Source organism: Trachypithecus francoisi, unplaced genomic scaffold, assembly GCF_009764315.1.
Source record: "Trachypithecus francoisi isolate TF-2019V2 unplaced genomic scaffold, Tfra_2.0 Lachesis_group0, whole genome shotgun sequence".
In the NCBI taxonomy this organism is placed as follows: domain Eukaryota; kingdom Metazoa; phylum Chordata; class Mammalia; order Primates; family Cercopithecidae; genus Trachypithecus; species Trachypithecus francoisi.
The window spans coordinates 29,531,577-29,550,583 of NW_022681453.1; the positions used below are offsets into that span (position 1 = coordinate 29,531,577).

General features: G+C 41.2%; 1 long non-coding RNA gene across 4 annotated transcripts in view; it reads right to left on the reverse strand.

The window, feature by feature from the left end:
- Window positions 1–13,124, reverse strand: part of LOC117083072 — a 43,384-nt gene extending 30,260 nt beyond the window's left edge. For all 4 annotated transcript variants that reach the window (XR_004436925.1, XR_004436924.1, XR_004436926.1 and 1 more), the window contains exon 1: window positions 12,968–13,124. This is a non-coding gene — a long non-coding RNA (uncharacterized LOC117083072). The remainder of the gene's footprint in view (window positions 1–12,967) is intronic.
- Window positions 13,125–19,007: the final 5,883 nt, after the last annotated feature.

The following is a 19,007-nucleotide window of genomic DNA, read 5'->3' on the forward strand; positions in this document are numbered from 1 at the left end:
CACCTGCCTATACTCCTCGTGCAGACAAGACTCAGCTAACCAGAGAAATGACTTAAAATCAGTAATGGAAGATGGGCCAGAAGTAGTGTGATACAGTGCAAAATCCAACACTGAATTCTCAGTTAGGGACCTGACATAAATCACTCACCCTGCATAAGGACCAGGTGCAGGGGAGACAGCCGTCAGCAAAACAGCCACTACCACTGCCCTTCATAGAGCTTACAGTCCAAAAGAAAGAGAAGCATTGATTAAAAATCAAAGGTTAAATAAAAGCTGTAAAAAGTATAAGAAGGAAGCAAAAGACACAGGAGCTAACTTATAGGAAACTAAGAAAGGTCAACATTCTGCCAATTGCACTGTCTGTGACCCACATCAAGTCATTTCTCCTCTTTACAGCCAGTTTTCCAAATATGCAAATAAAGGAGAGTGGACTAGATGGATCCAACTAGCTTCTTTCAAGCTCTTTTTAAAAAATCTCTTGAAGCCATGATTCTAACATATAAAAATTATGTATCTCCTCTTCTTTCCACCAATTAATAGATTCCAAACTGTTCCTTCTTCTTCAGTCCCTTTCATTGTGTTCATCTGCCTGACTACTGCTAGGGCTTTGTTCTTGATTTTCACTGCCATGTGGCAGAGAAGTCAAATCAGGCGGGATATGGACCTGATACCGCATTAGGGGACAGAAGTGGGTATCGCAGATGCTCTGATCAGAACCTAGTGAAAGAAATGAGAAGGAATCGGGTTATACAAATGGAACCCAGGGTCCGGAGAGTGTTTTAACAGGTAACAAATTAGGCTGCGGACATAGTAGGCATTAGGGAAGCATCAGCTAGGATTGTAACTCATGTTCTGGCCAAAGGGAGGGGAAAAAAAGTCTAGAAGTAGGTGCTCAGTGAAGAAGCAGATGAGTGGAAAAGAGGTCTGGATCCAACCACGATACTGAGATCCAGGGACAGGAGCATTACCCATGGGAAAAAAATCCAAATTCCATACTTTGACTTCAAGGCCCTGTGTGGCCTGGGCCCTATCTATACAGCCAATTCATCTGATGTCAGTCTCCCTTGCCCTCTCTATGGTTCAGCCACAGGGGCCTTCTTTTCTCCCTTTGATGGTGTTAAGCTCTTTCCCACCTTAAGGCCTTGGAATAGGCTATTCCTTCTGCCTGGAACCCCATTCTATTAATACAGCTCTTCATATGGCCAGCTCCCTCTCATCCTTTACTTAGGTCTCTGCTCAATTCTCAGCTCTTCCTCTCTGGCCATTCTATCTCAATAGGTTACTCATCCCTCTTACTATCACAGTATCTTATACTCTTCCTTCTTGTACTTGACATCTTATTGTTACAGGTGTTTGCCTATGTGTTATCTGTCCCCTTCACTAGACTCCATGAGAGCAGTGCTGATATTTTATATAGATCATCCCATTTAATTCATAACAATCTATGAAGTAGGTACCATTATGTCCATTTTACAAAGAGAAATAAAACTGCAGACAAAAACAACTTGCCATATATATATGTGTGCGTGTGTGTGTACGTGTGTGTGTGTGTATATATATATATATAAATTCTAAACAATACTACTCATTACGTTAAAACAAAATGGCAACTTAGTAGAAGCCACAAAAATCTAAAATCTTTTTATTCCAAGTGTGGCCCACGGACCAGCAGCATATACATCACCTGGCACCTTGTTGGAAATGCAAACACTTCTGGCCTCACCAGGACCCTTGCATATAGTTCCAGCAGTCCTTGACCCATAGGAGTTGGACCCAGCTGTTCCATCTGCACCAGGAAGCCAAACACAGCTAACTCCTCTAGGCCAGGGAAACCTTGGCCTGTTGTCTTGTGGAAGTTCAAGAGGCTAGAGGAAGCCTTAACTTAGAGGAAGCTTCATCCCCTGCTCAGAGGAGCCAAGAGAGGGCCTCAGCTGTAGATTTTCTGAAGCTTCCTGGCCTTGTTTTTATCCACTAAGCTGGCAGAACCCAGCAAATGGGTTTTCAGATTACAGTGGCCACCTGTTGTTTTTGTATCCCTCGTGTCACATCCCTCTTCTGAAGGTATCAGCACCTCTCGTTAATCAGGGCCTTTCTGTGTGTACAGCCTTGCAAGCTTTGCACAGCACAACTCCAGGGGGCACCAGTCACATATACTCTGGTATGAATGGTGGCCTCTGATGCTGAGAATGTGGCAGGCCTGCCCCACTTCCTCTGGGTGAATCTCTCCTCTCCAGGGGTGGGCATTTGTGCCACACCTGGCCACTCACAGTACCCCCTCCCACTGGCTATAGAAACAATTCCAAGTGGTAGGCATATGGCCCAAGCTATAACTCCTTCAATCTGCTGTGAATTTTGAGGTATTATGAGCAAATAGATATATTTCAGCCCATACAACTGAGTCTCTCTAAACTTGATGGAAAAAATCTGGGATCTTTAAGGTAACATATTATATCTGATTATTCAGATGGGAATTTAAGGTACCTTGCCTTCGAATGGAAATTTACGTATCCAATTACAGTGCCCCCTTCTTGACATAATTTTAACCCATTGGGAGTGCTTTCTAACCAGTAGTTCTTGGCCCTGGCTACAAGTTAGAATCACTAGAGCAGGTCTCGTCCAGATCACTTAAATTGGGAAAGGTTGGTGGCACAGGTCTTGGTACCTCAATTTCAGCTGCACTAGAGTCTGACTACTCATCTATCTAAGGTGTCCCAAAGTGGCATCTGATATGCTACACAGTCTATGCTTCCAGGCAGGCTAACAAAGTGGTAGACTACATCCAATGAAAATTAGACCTGCCACTTTCTGATGATGTAGTTACTGACAGGCAGAGACTAATTTTATTTACACAAGTAGCTGTAAAACAAAAAATATTCCCCTCTCTCTCCACCCCGCCACTTTTTGTTATTCTACCTCTCCCACACTCTCTGCATTTGTTTTACCTCCCTCTTGCCTCTCCTGCTCTCCCTTGGATTTCTTGCCAGGATCATTCCTACAAGAGATTGAACTGGAATCGCTAGTACTCCAGGATTAAAACAATCTTATTCTAAGCAAGTTCCAACCCTTCCCTCCGCCTGTCCTCAGGGCTCCAAATGCATAGGTAAACTCGTGCTTCTGGGCACAGCTTAAACATCTACTGACACAACCAAGCAGGTACCACCCTTCAGTTAATGTGGAGTCCAAAGGCAGCAGTGAGTTTTGTGTTTTGCTTTGTTTTTTCAAAACTAAGACGTGGGAAGAAGACTTCTCAGAAAATAAAAATTTTGTTCTTACCACATTCCACAGACTTCAGTGATTAAATAACTATAGACTGTATGCTCCTCCAGCCTGGTCTAACTAAAATATGCATGCATTAAACCTTGCAAGGGAGTACTGATACTTCAACATTATCTATGATGGTTTCTAACTCCAGTAGCTGTGAGTCTGAGAAACTGCAAAATATACTGAATTTTAATAGAATTCTGATTGTTAATAAAAAGAGGTAAATCCATAATAAAGAACACTAATATACACATAAAAAGACTCAGAAAGGGTCTTTAAGTTCCAGAATCCTGTCAATGAGTATCTTTTGTGAACTTCTTAACCAGTTCCTCGATTTTCTCTTCTATTCCCACTTATTCATCATTAAAAGAAAACACTGGCATACATACAAAATACCCCTAAAATATGTAGTTTTTAACTGCATTTAATACTCTGGTAAAAACACTGTTTTTCCCACCCCTTCTCTTTTTCTCTTTATGGAGTCAACAGACTAGAAAAGTAAGGCTACTACATTGTGAAATAACCTCCTGGTGGGCACAAAGGTTCAGGAAATGCTAAAAAATGAAATTATGGCGCTGGGTAATATATATTCAAGCCAAGAATGTTCGTGGACCCTTGATATAAGAGTTTAAATATAAATATAAATACTCAAATACAACTGCATGCATTTTCTATGACAGGCAAAAACAACTTTCCAAAGGAAAGGGTCTGAAAGGGGGCCAGAATATGCTACCCCAAAATATGCCAGTTTGGCATAAGGGTTATTTGAGTTGAAGGCAATTAAGAACAGCAGATTCAGAAAAAACAACAAAAAAAAGAAAAAGAAAAAGAAACACCTCTGCCCTCCTCCATCTATCTAAAAGCAGGGCATAAATTTTCCTTTGTAAAGGTAACATATTTTCTATAAATACAAGTGTTCTCCTTTCCCTACCAGAGAGAATTCTTACCTGCATAAACAAACCTTACTAAACAACCTTCATTTACCATACATTTTCCTAGTCACTTTTTCACAGTTTGTCCCCCTACCCCAGAAGCCCAAATCCCCTTATCCTTTTGTAACCACCCAACAGGTTCATTTTGCCTGCTGCCCAGATAGAGTCGGTTTATCAAGACAGAGGAATTGCAACAGAGAAAGAATTTAATTCACGCAGAGCCGGCTGAACCGGAGACCAGAGTTTTATTATTACTGAGATCAGTCTCCCTGGAACATTTCAGAGACTGGGATTTATTAAGGATAATTTGGTGGGTAGGGGGCCAGGTAGTGGGGAGTGCTGATTGGTTGAATTGGAGATGAAATCACAGGGAGTCAAAGCTGTCCTCCTGTGCTGAGTCAGTTCCTGCATGGGGGCACAAGACCAAATGAGCCAGTTTATCAATCCGGGTGGTGCCATATGACCCATCAAGCGCAAGGTTGGAAAAATATCTCCAGCACCAACCTTAGGATTTGATATTATCCCCAGGAGCAACTGGGGAGGTTTAGAATCTTGTGGCCTCTAGTTGCATGACTCCTAAAGCATAATTCTAAACTTGTGGCTAATTTGTTAGTCCTAGGGGGTTTGGGAAAGGGTTGTTAACATCTTTGTTCCAAAGTTAAACTATAAACTAAGATCCTTCTAAAGTTAGTTTGGTCTATGCACAGGAATGAACGAGGACAGCTCGGAGGTTAGAAGCAAGTTAGATGCGGTTAGGTCAGATCTCTTTCACCATCATAATTTTTGCAAAGGAGGTTTCACTTTGTCTAGTTTCTTCTCCACATAATATAAAAGCTCCCAGACCTAACCACCTCTTATAGGGTCCTCACTTCTTTTTTATGAAGACCTCTGTATGCATATGTAATAAATGATTTCTCCTGTTAATCTGTCTTTTGTCAGTTTACTTTTCAGTGCCCCAGGAGCAGAGTCTAAGAAAAAGAATTGCTTTTCTTTTTTCCTCCCTCACAATCACTACATTTAAGGAGTATCAAGAAAATTAAAGGTATGTAATCAAATTAGCTTAATTATTCTTCTGCCTTGACATGGAGTTGGGGGAGGATGGGGATAGGAAGAAAACTTTATAATAGGCAGCCTTTCTAGAAGTGGTTCATTTCAATGGTTCATTTCAAGCTACTCAATTAGAATGTAAGAATATCACCAGTAAAAGTGAGTGGTATTTTATCTGAACAGTTGTTTAAACCTGTTCAATAACACCACCATAGATCATGAAAGCATGTCACTGAGTTTCTTTGGAACACAGTTTTAATGGAATTATAGCCCCCCACAACACCCCCAGCTATGAGGAATGAGGTAAACTAAGTACAGGACGAGAAACACAACCTGAAATTTGATATAAGGAAAACCCTTAGATAAGCACAGCAAGAGATACAAGGAGGGTGGGGGAGAAAGAGTGTCCCTGGCAGTTAATCTCAAAGATAACTAGTGCACAATTTATAGTAAGTTCATCAAATTCCATGACAGCTTTGTGAAGGTGCTTTTCTTTCACCCCCAAAGCCTTCAAAATGCTACTTTCTAGATATTTCATTCCCCACTCAGACCTTTTACCTACTGGATTATACCCGATTCATTCCACGATGCTATGTTATTAGAATCAGTGGTTTTCAATCTTAAATGCGCTTTAGAATCAGCTGCAAATCATTCCACAATGCTGTGTTATTAGAATCGGCGGTTTTCAATCTTAAATGCACTTTAGAATCAGCTGGGAAATGTAAATAATAAACAAACAAAAGAAAACACACAAACAAAAAAAACACCTGCTCCCCTCCCCACTCTTATTTCAGTTATCTGGATGGGACCAGCCCCGATGATTCTAACTTACAGCCAGGTCTGAAAGCCACTAGTTGGAAAGCAATCCAAACAAATTAAAATTACATAATGAAGGAATAAACTTACATTAGGAGGCCAGGTACCTTGAATTCCCATCTTAATAATCAGATATAATGTGTTAATATAAGGATCCCAGACTTTGTCCATCAAATTTAGAAAGACTAAATTGCATGGGCTGAAATATATCTATTTGCACATGCTGGGGTTCAGGACATACTACCGCCAAATATTGTAAGCTGAAGGAATTTGAGATGACAGCAGAAGCCAGAAGGTCAAAGGTCACTCTCTGACCTTCCTTCTGCCCTTCTCCTCTGAAGCAGGTCATAAAACCCAGGAAGAATTATCTGGCCTTCTCCTGAAGCAGGTCTAAGACCCTCCTGTGAAAGGTTTCTCACGTCCCATACCTGGAGTAAAAGAACATCCTTATCTCTGAAGACAAAGGGTTACAGAGAATCTGAACAAACAGGTCTTGCTACATTTCCTCCCATTATTAGTTCATACTTCCTTATTCAATCATACTTCTACACAACTATCTACTTCTTCATCAAATCTAGCATAAATAATACACAGGTTTACTAGTTTTGGGGGTCTTCACTTCATTATGAAGAATCCCATGTCACATAAAACTTACGTTAAATAAATCTGTGTGCTTTTCTCTCGTTAATCTGTCTTTTGTTACAGGGGACTCAACCAAGAACCTGAGGGTGAGGAAAAGATACTTCTCCTCCCCTGACCCCATAATACTACAACTTTTACAGAGGACTGAAGAAATTCCAAACATCATATGATAGAGGTAAGTAAAAACAGTAGAATTAAAGGTGATCTAGTCCTCTTAGTATTCAAAATATGATAAACAAGGAAACATAGAGCAGGTGCACCAACTTGTGTTTTTTATCGATAATGATAAAAATAAAATCATTAGCTACTATTTATGGAGTACCAGTTACCGTGGTAAGCACTTTCAATGGGTTACCTCACTGAAAACAAAAAACATCCCTCTGCAATAGAAATTATCACCCCCATTTCACAGATGAGGAAATTGAGGCTCAGAGAAATTTGGACCCTTTCCCCAGAGTCACACACATAGAAAGTGGCAGAACCAAGATTAAAGTCTAGGTCTTTTGCTCTATCGAGTCCATTCTCTTAACTACATCCTCTGTCACCTAGACCACTGAAGAGTCTCGCAAGTACTTGCTACTCAAAGGATGATCCACGGACCAGCAGCATCAGTCTGTTAGAAATACTGAATCTCTGATCCTTTCCAGGTCTTTAATTAAATCAGAATCTGCATTTTAACATCAGCAGGAGACTTGTATGCACATTAAAATTAAAGAAGCACAAGCATACATACTTTTCCCACATCAACTATTATCTCAGATAAATTCATTATCCATAATGCATCCATACTTTTTAAAAACTGATTTACTTTGTTTTGAAATATGTATCCACTGTGGAATGGCTAAATCAAGCTAACTAATATGCATTACCTCAAATACTTATTTATTTGTGGTGAGAATGTCAGAGGTGTTTGAACCAGAGCAACCCTATCTTCAATAGGAGCTGGGTAAAATAAGGCTGAGATCTACTAGGCTGCTTTCCCAGGAGGTTAAGGCATTCCTAGTCACAAGATAAGATAGAAGGTTGGCACAAGATACGGGTAATAAAGACCTTGCTGATAAAACAGGTTGCAGTAGAGAAGTTGGCTAAAACCCCCCAAAACCAAAATGGCGCCGAGAGTGACCTCTGGTCGTCCTCACTGCTCTACTCCCTCCAGCGCCATGACAGTTTAGAAATGCCATGGGGCAATGTCAGAAAGTTACCCTATATGGTCTAAAAAGAGGAGTTATGAATAATCCATGCCTTGTTTAGCATATCATCAAGAAATAACCATAAAAATGGGAAACCAGCTGCCCTCAGGACTGCTCCGTCTATGGAGTAGCCACGTTTTTATTCCTTTACTTTCTTAATAAACTTGCTTTCACTTTACTCTATGGACTTGCCCTGAATTCTTTCTTGCATAAGATTCAAGAACCCTCTCTTGGGGTCTGGATCGAGACCCCTTTCTGGGAACAAGAACACTTAAAGTCTATACTCTTAGTAATCTTCAATAATACAATACATTGCTATACATCCATACTTTCATGAAAACAAATCCAGTAATTTCATTTCCCCATTTAAGGCCATTAAACAGTTTCCCAAATGCCCTTGGAATAAGGTCGAAATGCAGGTAACCAAACTCTGCATAATATTACTCAGGCTCACCATTCTCAGCAAACTAACGCAGGAACAGAAAAGCAAACACCACATGTTCTCACTCATAAGTGGGAGTTGAATAATGAGAACGCATGGACACAGGGAGGGGAACATCACACACCGGGGCCTGTTGGGGGGTGGGGGGCAAGGGGAAGGAAAGCATTAGGACAAATACCTAATGCATGCAGGGCTTAAAACCTAGATGACAGATTGACAGGTGCAGCAAACCACCATGGCATATGTATACCTATGTAACAAACCTGTACATTCTGCACATGTATCCCAGAACTTACAGTAAAATTTAAAAAAAGAAAAATAAATCTATTACTCAGGCTCACCTCTGCAGCCTTATTCTCTCCACCTCCTCCAGCCATTGATTTTCATACCCTAGGCAAACAGACCTTCTTTCTGCTCATCAAATTCGAACATTTCCTCCCTCCCTCCCTCTCTTCCTCCCTTCCTCTCTTCTTCCCTTGTACTAGGTTCTTCCCTGCCGATAATATACCCTCATTCACCAAATCACTGCCTCCCTGCCAACCCCATTTACTGCTCTCACCAGAGCAGATGCAGTGCCTGGCACAGAGTTAGGAGCAAGATAAATGTGCTGAATAAAAACATGTTTAGGATACTGAGGGCCTCCGCTGTTTCCTTTGTCCGTCTCCTCTGCTGTTGCTGTGATCCTCATTCCTGTTTCTCCTTCCCTGCTCCCTGCATCACTTCTTTTCAGGAACTCACCTCCTTATCAGTAACCTCATGGCTCCTGAAGTTGTCAGCTTTAGAAAGAAGCACTGCCACATCCCCATGGTCATTGCCCCAGGATTATTCACCAGCTGGATGACAACTGCCTCACTCTAACCCTGAGGCTCCTGGGATAGGCCCACTCCTGTCTAGAGACGGACAGAAGTTCCCACTGACAGAAACAGACTGCTTTTAAATCAAAGATTTAATATATAGGTGGAACCATAGATCAGGGACCTCTTAGCAGGCAGTACCGAGCCAAAAGCTTCACTATCTCTCTGCCCACACAAGAGAGTGTCACTGTGCTGACAAGACAGGTTATCAAGAGTTGTGAGGAACTTCATATTTTAAATGTGATGACCAAGTGTGCTACTCTAAGAAAACAAGTGGCAAACAAATCCTTTTATAATATAAATATCTGCCTCAAGTTTTAAATCTTGAGGAAATGTGAATTTTCATATATCAAGCTTACAATAACAAAAGTAAGAGCTATTATATTTATCTATTGACTGCAAGCTGTTAAGAGCCTGACAACATGCTCAAAGCTTTAAACACACTTTCTTCTTCATCATCACTGTGAGGTAGAAATGCTTATTATCCCTATTTTAAGAGAGAAAACCAAGGGCTAAGTAACTTGTCTAAAAGGCACAGCTGGGAATTAAATCATAGGTCCTCAGACAACCCCTCTACTGCTTCTCTGCTATGTCTTACTATTTGGATCACTTTCTCATCTGAGAAGTCACAGATGTGGACATTCCCAAAGAGACAACCCCTTGGAGAATGACCTCAAAGGCTGAGATTTTTCTCTGCAATGTACATGTTGAAAGCAAAGTAACCTCCTACATCTTATATTTCAAAGCTGCACTTCTACATTAAAAGAGTAAACAGATTCAATGAAAAGATGTGGGAACAGGGTGCTTATGAATGCAATGCCACAAGTACTTTTTCAGTGTCTACTGGTGGTCAGGCACTGTGCTGGAAGATGAATGATCAGACTATCAGTTGGGAGAGTGTGGGGGTGGGGGCATGGGGTGATGAGGAGAACTTCTCAAATAGACTGTTTCAGGAATGTTTAGCCAACAATTCATAAAACTGTTACCTTATTACCCAACTATATGGAAACCATCTTTCAGAAGAGACCAGAGTTACCTGCCTTATTATCTGTGAATACATAATTGAAAAGGCCAATATGTCTTCCAAAATGGAAGTCACAACTTGTTAGATTTCTGATTGTTCATATTAGAGGGCCAGATTTTAACATGTGAATGCAAACATAGTGTCAGAATTTGTTCTCAAGTGTCTGAAAGAACAAAAGAGAAAAGAGTAATGGGAGACAAAACCAGACTAATTTCCAAAATGGAAACAGAGCATGTTGAAGTTGCATGAATACACAAATAAAGATGGGGACACAAAAACATTTCCTAAAGCATTCTATCAAAGGCTTCAGGAAAAAGGCCAAGACAGGGATACCAAGTAGAAAAGCATAAGCCTGCAAAGGTTATCCACACTGCTGTGAGGACTCCAGAAACCTGCCTTCTTGCAGAAATAGGATGCTTTTGACATGAGGGCATGAGATGAAGATTGCAGACTACTTTATACCACTCTCCTCATTTATAAAATAAGAGTTAGATTAGATGATTTATAAGGTCCTTCCAGTTCGAATGCATTAAGTCCTTATCATCTATGTGGTCCCTGCACGTTAACAGAGATGACCATATAAAGAAGCTCAAAACATATTTGTTGAATTCATGAAATATTACAACCTTACCAATAATAAGATACTTTACAACAATTGGTCCTGGTCTGTGGCCTTGAAAGAACAAATTACAGGAGAAACAATCATCTACAAAGCTACACATCTGCTGTTCCTGCTAGCTGACTGCTGGTGGAATGAAAATAACCTTGGACTTGAAAATAAGACACTTGGTTCTAGTCTCATCTCTGACACAAACCAACTGTGTGTGTGACCTTGGGCAAACTGCTTTACCACCTGGGTCAGTTTCCTCATCTCTAAAATAAAGGTATTCTACAACGATATACAGCTAGCATTTGTGGAACATTTATTATAGGCCAAGAAGTGTTCCAAGATCTTTGAATTAGAATTAAATTATCTCAAATGTTTTTGCAGCTCAAACGTTTAGTGTCTAACTACAGAAGCAACATGGTATAATGAAAATATTAAAAATTCTGTAACCAGAAAGGTTGGACTCTCCCTTGGCTCTGTAAGGTAGGGTCTTTCTCTAAGCAGACATTGTTAAGCTGAAGGGCTTACAGTCTCAGTCCTTTTATTCACCAGTATTGTAACTTGAACAAGTTACTTAGCTTTCCTAGCCTTAGTTTTCTAATCTGTAAAGTTAATATAAAAATGGTTCTCACTCTCATATAGCTTTTAAGAGGATTAAATCATATCATACATATTTTATTGAATATATATTTTATTGCCAGCTGTGTAATCATGGGCTATCTTCTCAAGTTTTTTCTCATATACAAATGGGAAATACAGTATTAAAAAGAGGTCATGTGAACATGTTCTAAATGGTCGAGTGTTAGTGGTTTTGAAAGCATGTACATTAATACTTGGAACACGGTATACAACAATCCCATATCTAATACTTAGAACAGCATATGCAATCAGTAACAACACACACACACACACACACAACCCTAGACTTCTTTCTTTGCTAAACATCTCTAGTCCAGGTTGCAGCAGGTGGACAGAGGCCGGCAGCCTTGAACGCAGGTCCACATGGGAGTTGTAGTTCCGAGGCAAGCGGCTGCTCTACAGACCGTCTAGAAGCGAGACTTCATCTCCCAGGAGACATCTCGCCGTGCAAAATGGCACGCCACGAGGTGGAGTACCTGCCCGACGAGAAACAAGGGGCGGGACTGCAACTCCCAGGAGCCTCCGCTGCCCAGGCCTCCGGCCGCAGGCTTAAGCCAAGGCTTAACATCAGATGCCAGTAGGGACCGCCCTTGGTAGTCTGGGCCCGGCCCGGGTCAGAACCTTTCTAAAACAACTACTGTGGGTATTTTCCACTGGTCCCAGCACATTTCTGAGAGACCAGAATAATAACAGCAGTAAATCTGCAAGTGGTAAACTTTCTCAATTTAGATTTCGGCTTCAGGCAGCATCCTTGGGCCACTTGACCTGGGAGCATTGGGCTCCTTATTTCCCAGATAAGCGCTGTGAGTGGCTGTTCCAAGGTAACACAGCGAGGGCAGAATTTAAGATTACAGAGAAATCTGCAGATGCATCTCAAGTTCCACTAACCTGCCTCCTTCACCCCGCCACCCCCAACTTGGATATACCTTTAAAATCCCCCCTTTGACGCTAAAAATAAAAACAACAAACCATAAAATAGGTGTAAGAAAGTCCGACCAAGTACCGACGAATTCTCCCACAACAATAAATTCGATGCCTTTTTGTCTGTTTTTGAAATAGTAATGTAAAATTATCTCCCAAAATGCTGCCTTCTCTGTACTCCGCTTTGCTACTGTCCTGCGTGTTTAACACAGACCTGTTGGGACGGATTTTCGCTACTTGTCTATGAAACTGACGAACTATCCCAAAACGGCGGGTGCCGACCACACCCCCAGAGCCAAGAGCTGTGGCGTTCCCGGAACCGCTGGCGTGGCCCCGTGCCTCAGTTTCCCCACGTATAAATACAGTGGAGGAGGAACGGGTTAGGGCTGGGGTCGGTGCTTGGGAATTAGGGGGCCCCCAAGTCCCCACCCTGAGACCCTCGTGGGGCGGAAGAGTCCTCGGGACAGAAGCCCACCGCCCCGTGAGCGGCGCCGGCCCCACTGGGCTCCGGGGTGATGACCAGACGCGCGTGGAAACCCAGACCCGCGCCCCAGAAACACTATTCCACTCGGGCTTGCCTCCCCGCCCCTACCTTCCAGGATGTTGGCAGCTGGGAATGAAAGGCAGAGGGAGGGAGCGCGGGGCCGGAGCGCCGCCTGGGAGTGTGCCCACTGGGCGGCCGCCTGAGGGACCCAGGAACAGAGGGCAAAAAGTCCTGTGACGGGACAGAGCGGAGCGGGGACTGCAATTCCCAGAAGACCCCACGGTAGGGGCGGGACCCAAGATGGCCGCTTGTCTGGGGACAGGAGCGGAGGCCAATACGCGCGGAGCATGCGCCTAAGCCGGGCCAATTGAAAGCCATAGTGACAGTAACCCAGATTCAGGGGCGGGAAACACTGACCACGGAAGACAAGTTAAGGTGCGAATCCCCTTAGAAGGGGGTTTGGGCATAAGTCGCACAATGTTTAGCTTTTTCTAACTAGAAAAAGAAACATGATTCTTTTCACGTGTAATGAAAGGCTGTACCGCACTTTTGCTTTCTTCCTTACTCCCAAAACGCGTTTAACTTATCCCTTCACGACTCCCCACTGCCTAGATTTCTTTTCACTTCATTTCCCCACTCTGGATCTTTCTGAATTCTTGAAGCCTTTTTTTCTTTATGTGTCTCTCAGAAACACAGACTCGCAGTACCTGGCTTGATCCATCAAATGATGTGGTCATTTACGACTACGCTCAGCCCTCCCTGGCATCCTAACAAAATTGCACCACATGCGCCCCTTCCCTTTTCCTTTCTGTCTTTTCTGTGCTGTTTTTCTTCTTAGCACTTGTCGTTACGAAGCATTGTATAAAATTTACCTATTTATCTTTTTTACCATCTTACTTTCTCACTAGAATGCAAGATCCATGCAGATGTGGATTTTAGTTTTGGTCACTGTAGTCTTTCTAGCACCTAGAAAAGTGCCCAGCACATAGTAAATACACCGTATTTTCAATAATTGAACGAAATCCAGTGTGACCTTTCTCCTCTAGTCTCCCTTTCTCTGGTGCAGATGAACTCAACCCATCTCTGACCACCATGGTTCCTTGTGCTTGCTCCCTTTTTTAATCTAAAATCATTATTGATGTATTATGTGCCAAATGCCATGTGGGTGCTGGAGAAATCATTGATTCAGACCCAATTCCTAACCTCAAAATGCTCTGAGTCTAGTGACATATGAAAAGTAAACTTAATTTTGCAAAAAATGCAATTACAAATTGCAGAACACCTAAGTAATTTTCACAAGGTCATGCAGCTCCTAAGCAGGGAGTAGATTCCTGCCTCAGACTCTTGCCATTACATAAGGAAAAACAAAGAGCAGTTACTCTAAGACAAACACTAAGATAGGTCCCCATTTTCCTTAGCACCATTTCCTTTCTCTATCTCTCACTTTTTTCTTTGTCCTGATTCATTACATGCAGGCGATTACATCAAGTCTTAGATCTCTCATCATTTCTGATATTTGAATCCCATGGAGAGTAGTATGGTGTCCTACAAAGTGTCCTGGTGTGAAATTCTGATGTCCTTGGAAGCTTGAGTCTCAGAGAATGTCACACTGGATTATAGTTCATCACACAGACACCATGACCACATAAAATATTATCAAATTGTGAATAACAAAGTGAAATTGAAAAAAAATTATAGTTAAAACAGCAGGAATGTGATCAATGTATGTAGAGACTGATTTTGTGCATTAAGATTAAAACCCCTGTTCAGGCTTCCTAGCCTAATCTTATGTCAATTTGGGGTCATTTCCTGTAATACAATTCTTTTTTTTTTTTTTTTTTTTTTTTTAATTATACTTTAAGTTCTAGGGTACATGTGCATGATGTTTATATCATGTATAACTCCCCAATGCAATCCCTCCCTCCTCCCCCCTCCCCATGATAGGCCCCAGTGTGTGATGTTCCCCTTCCCGAGTCAAAGTGATCTCATTGTTCAGTTCCCACCTATGAGTGAGAACATGCGGTGTTTGGTTTTCTCTTCTTGTGATAGTTTGCTAAGAATGATGGTTTCCAGCTGCATCCATGTCCCTACAAAGGATGCAAACTCATCCTTTTTTATGGCTGCATAGTATTCCATGGTGTATATGTGCCACATTTTCTTAATCCAGTCTGTCACAGATGGACATTTGGGTTGATTCCAAGTCTTTGCTATTGTGAATAGTGCCGCAATAAACATACGTGTGCATGTGTCTTTGTAGTAGAGTAATTTATAATCCTTTGGGTATATACCCAGAAGTGGGATGGCTGGGTCATATGGTACATCTAGTTCTAGATCCTTGAGGAATCGCCATACTGTTTTCCATAATGGTTGAACTAGTTTACAATCCCACCAACAGTGTAAAAGTGTTCCTATTTCTCCACATCCTCTCCAACACCTGTTGTTTCCTGACTTCTTAATGATTGCCATTCTAACTGGTGTGAGATGGTATCTCATTGTAGTTTTGATTTGCATTTCTCTGATGGCGAGTGATGATGAGCATTTTTTCATGTGTCTGTTGGCTGTATGGATGTCTTCTTTTGAGAAATGTCTGTTCATATCCTTTGCCCACTTTTTGATGGGGTTGTTTGTTTTTTTCTTGTATATTTGTTTGAGTTCTTTGTAGATTCTGGATATTAGCCCTTTGTCAGATGAGTAGGTTGCAAAAATTTTTTCCCATTCTGTAGGTTGCCTGTTCACTCTGATGGTAGTTTCTTTAGCTGTGCAAAAGCTCTTTAGTTAATTAGATCCCATGTGTCAATTTTTGCTTTTGCTGCCGTTGCTTTTGGTGTTTTAGACATGAAGTCCTTGCCCATGCCTATGTCCTGAATGGTACTACCTAGATTTTCTTCTAGGGTTCTTATGGTATTAGGTCTAACATTTAAGTCTCTAATCCATCTTGAATTAATTTTCGTATAAGGGGTAAGGAAAGGATCCAGTTTCAGCTTTCTACTTATGGCTAGCCAATTTTCCCAGCACCATTTATTAAATAGGGAATCCTTTCCCCATTTCTTGTTTCTCTCAGGTTTGTCAAAGATCAGATGGCTGTAGATGTGTGGTATTATTTCTGAGGACTCTGTTCTGTTCCATTGGTCTATATCTCTGTTGTGGTACCAGTACCATGCTGTTTTGGTTACTGTAGCCTTGTAGTATAGTTTGAAGTCAGGTAGCGTGACGCCTCCAGCTTTGTCCTTTTGACTTAGGATTGTCTTGGCAATGCGGGCTCTTTTTTGGTTCCATATGAACTTTAAAGCAGTTTTTTCCAATTCTGTGAAGAAAGTCATTGGTAGCTTGATGGGGATGGCATTGAATCTATAAATCACCTTGGGCAGTATGGCCATTTTCACGATATTGATTCTTCCTATCCATGAGCATGGTATGTTCTTCCATTTGTTTGTGTCCTCTTTGATTTCACTGAGCAGTGGTTTGTAGTTCTCCTTGAAGAGGTCCTTTACATCCCTTGTAAGCTGGATTCCTAGGTATTTTATTCTCTTTGAAGCAATTGTGAATGGAAGTTCATTCCTGATTTGGCTCTCTGCTTGTCTGTTACTGGTGTATAAGAATGCTTGTGATTTTTGCACATTAATTTTGTATCCTGAGACTTTGCTGAAGTTGCTTATCAGCTTAAGGAAATTTTGGGCTGAGACGATGGGGTTTTCTAAATATACAATCATGTCATCTGCAAACAGGGACAATTTGACTTCTTCTTTTCCTAACTGGATACCATTGATTTCTTTCTCTTGCCTGATTGCCCTAGCCAGAACTTCCAACACTATGTTGAATAGGAGTGGTGAGAGAGGGCATCCCTGTCTTGTGCCAGTTTTCAAAGGGAATTTTTCCAGTTTTTGCCCATTCAGTATGATATTAGCTGTGGGTTTGTCATAAATAGCTCTTATTATTTTGAGGTACGATCCATCAATACCAATTTATTGAGCGTTTTTAGCATAAAGGGCTGTTGAATTTTGTCAAAAGCCTTTTCTGCATCTATTGAGATAATTATGTGGTTCTTGTCTTTGGTTCTGTTTATATGCTGGATTACGTTTATTGATTTGCGAATGTTGAACCAGCCTTGCATCCCAGGGATGAAGCCCACTTGATCATGGTGGATAAGCTTTTTGATGTGCTGCTGAATCCGGTTTGCCAGTATTTTATTGAGGATTTTTGCATCGATGTTCATCAGGGATATTGGTCTAAAATTCTCTTTTTTTGTTGTGTCTCTGCCAGGCTTTGGTATCAGGATGATGTTGGCCTCATAAAAAGAGTTAGGGAGGATTCCCTCTTTTTCTATTGATTGAAATAGTTTCAGAAGGAATGGTACCAGCTCCTCCTTGTACCTCTGGTAGAATTCAGCTGTGAATCCATCTGGTCCTGGACTTTTTTTGGTGGGTAGGCTATTAATTGTTGCCTCAATTTCAGAGCCTGCTATTGGTCTATTCAGGGATTCAACTTCTTCCTGGTTTAGTCTTGGGAGAGTGTAAGTGTCCAGGAATTATCCATTTCTTCTAGATTTTCTAGTTGATTTGCGTACAGGCATTTATAGTATTCTCTGATGGTTGTTTGTATTTCTGTGGGGTCGGTGGTGATATCCCCTTTATCATTTTTTATTGCGTCTATTTGATTCTCTCTCTTTTCTTCTTTATTAGTCTAGCTAGCGGTCTGTCAATTTTGTTTATCTTTTCAAAAAACCAACTCCTGGATTCATTGATTTTTTGGAGGGTTTTTTGTGTCTCTATCTCCTTCAGTTCTGCTCTGATCTTAGTTATTTCTTGCCTTCTGCTAGCTTTTGAATGTGTTTGCTCTTGCCTCTCTAGTTCTTTTAATTGTGATGTTAGAGTGTCAATTTTAGATCTCTCCTGGTTTCTCTTGTGGGCATTTAGTGCTATAAATTTCCCTCTACACACTGCTTTAAATGTGTCCCAGAGATTCTGGTATGTTGTATCTTTGTTCTCATTGGTTTCAAAGAACATCTTTATTTCTGCTTTCATTTCGTTATGTACCCAGTAGTCATTCAGGAGCAGGTTGTTCAGTTTCCATGTAGTTGAGCGGTTTGGATTGAGTTTCTTAGTCCTGAGTTCTAGTTTGATTGCACTGTGGTCTGAGAGACAGTTTGTTATAATTTCAGTTCTTGTACATTTGCTGAGGAGTGCTTTACTTCCAATTATGTGGTCAATTTTGGAATAAGTGCGATGTGGTGCTGAGAAGAATGTATATTCTGTTGATTTGGGGTGGAGAGTTCTATAGATGTCTATTAGGTCCGCTTGGTGCAGAGATGAGTTCAATTCCTGGATATCCTTGTTAACTTTCTGTCTCGTTGATCTGTCTAATGTTGACAGTGGAGTGTTGAAGTCTCCCATTATTATTGTATGGGAGTCTAAGTCTCTTTGTAGGTCTCTAAGGACTTGCTTTATGAATCTGGGTGCTCCTGTATTGGGTGCATATATATTTAGGAGAGTTAGCTCTTCCTGTTGAATTGATCCCTTTACCATTATGTAATGGCCTTCTTTGTCTCTTTTGATCTTTGATGGTTTAAAGTCTGTTTTATCAGAGACTAGGATTGCAACCCCTGCTTTTTTTTGTTCTCCATTTGCTTGGTAGATCTTCCTCCATCCCTTTATTTTGAGCCTATGTATGTCTGCATGTGAGATGGGTCTCCTGAATACAGCAGACTGATGGGTCTTGACTCTTTATCCAGTTTGCCAGTCTGTGTCTTTTAATTGGAGCATTTAGTCCATTGACATTTAAGGTTAATATTGTTCTGTGTGAACTTGATCCTGTCATTATGATAGTAACTGGTTATTTTGCTTGTTAGTTGATGCAGTTTCTTCCTAGCCTCGATGGTCTTTACATTTTGGCATGTTTTTGCAATGGCTGGTACCGGTTGTTCCTTTCCATGTTTAGGGCTTCCTTCAGGGTCTCTTGTAAGGCAGGCCTGGTGGTGACAAAATCTCTAAGCATTTGCTTATCTGTAAAGGATTTTATTTCTCCTTCACTGATGAAGCTTAGTTTGGCTGGATATGAAATTCTCGGTTGAAAATTCTTTTCTTTAAGAACGTTGAATATTGGCCCCCACTCTCTTCTGGCTTGTAGAGTTTCTGCCAAGAGGTCTGCTGTT